Source organism: Condylura cristata, unplaced genomic scaffold, assembly GCF_000260355.1.
Source record: "Condylura cristata isolate star-nosed mole 26May11 unplaced genomic scaffold, ConCri1.0 scaffold00041, whole genome shotgun sequence".
NCBI classification, from domain to species: Eukaryota; Metazoa; Chordata; class Mammalia; order Eulipotyphla; family Talpidae; genus Condylura; species Condylura cristata.
The window spans coordinates 5,907,073-5,908,235 of record NW_004567142.1 but is presented as its reverse complement, the minus strand read 5'-3'; the positions used below and the strand labels follow the sequence as shown (position 1 = coordinate 5,908,235).

Genomic DNA, 1,163 nt, shown 5'->3' with positions numbered 1-1,163 from the left:
CCTCCCGCAGAGCCAAAGCCCGCCGGCACCGCGGCGCGGGGAGGCCCGAGGCCAGGGACGACGAGGACCCGGTCATGGGCTCCGTGGTCTGGGTGAGTGGCCGGGGGGCCCACGGGGGCCGGGCCAGCCCGGCAGGCCTGTTCCAAACCGGGGGCCGGCCCCTGCTCCCCATCCTCCTCTCCCAGAAGCACCCCCAGCCCAGCATGAGCGGCCTCCGGCCCCCGGGCCTGATGCCTGTGCCCCCTCGGCTCTGGGCCCCCAGAGTTGCGGCGCTCTGCTGCTGAGAGAATTGAGGCCGCTTCTCGGGGTGTCCCGGTGGGCGCGCGGCCTCTGGCCCTGCCCTGTGATCCAGGCGCCCCATGTGCTGGGGCCTTTGCGCCCCGCCTGGAGCCCCCTTCCTTCCCGCCTGTCCGGCCTTCCAGCTCCCGTCTCACCCCCGCTGGGGCAGCGCCCAGAGCCCTCCACAGCCCCGGCCATGCCCACCCTCTCGCCGCCGGTCCGGGGACAGAGGCGCCCAGCCCGCTCCCTCCCCCCTGGGGCACCTGGGTGACTTTACGGGGCCCCAGGGACCCTCTTGGCGCCCAGCCCGCTCCCTCCCCCCTGGGGGCACCTGGGCGACTTTATGGGGCCCCAGGGACCCTCTTGGCGGCCAAGCTGTGGGCAGCACCGTGCTGACCCCTCCCACGGCGCCTCGTGCTCCGAGGGTCAGCACTGGACCCGCCACCCAATGACCCACAGCTGCCCGCCCGCCCCGCGGTCCCCAGGGGACCCTGCTCCCTCCTGCCGCCCCCCCAGTCTCCAAAGCAGCGCTGTGGGCCGCTGCTCCAGCGCGCTCGGGGCGCCCGGCACGGAGCGCGTCCACATCTGTGCCTCCCGGCTGTCCCTCGGCATCCTTAGGGATGTGCTGACCGGTCTGGGTGTGGGGTCCACCTTGAGGGGTCCCCTCCTCGCTCCCTTCCATGGCGTGAGGTTCTGCGACTCACAGTCCTCCTGGCTCTGGGCTTGCCGGGGTCTCCCCCCCCCCGCCGGTTTTTTTTCCCGGCTGCCCCAGGATGCCCCCCCCCACGCCGAGCTCCCCAGGTGGCCTGGGCCTCTGAACTGCGGGTCACCGGCAGCCGCCTTCCCGTAGGGGTCTGCTGCTGTGGCGTGAGCCCGTGTCCCCT

The 1,163-nt window shown here is 73.9% G+C and overlaps 1 long non-coding RNA gene across 1 annotated transcript in view; it reads left to right on the top strand.

The window, feature by feature from the left end:
• Nucleotides 1–7: 7 nt before the first annotated feature.
• The window catches only part of LOC105854469, an 8,404-nt gene continuing 7,248 nt past the window's right edge, over nt 8–1,163 (top strand). The window contains exon 1 of the long non-coding RNA XR_001146135.1: nt 8–92. This is a non-coding gene — a long non-coding RNA (uncharacterized LOC105854469). The remainder of the gene's footprint in view (nt 93–1,163) is intronic.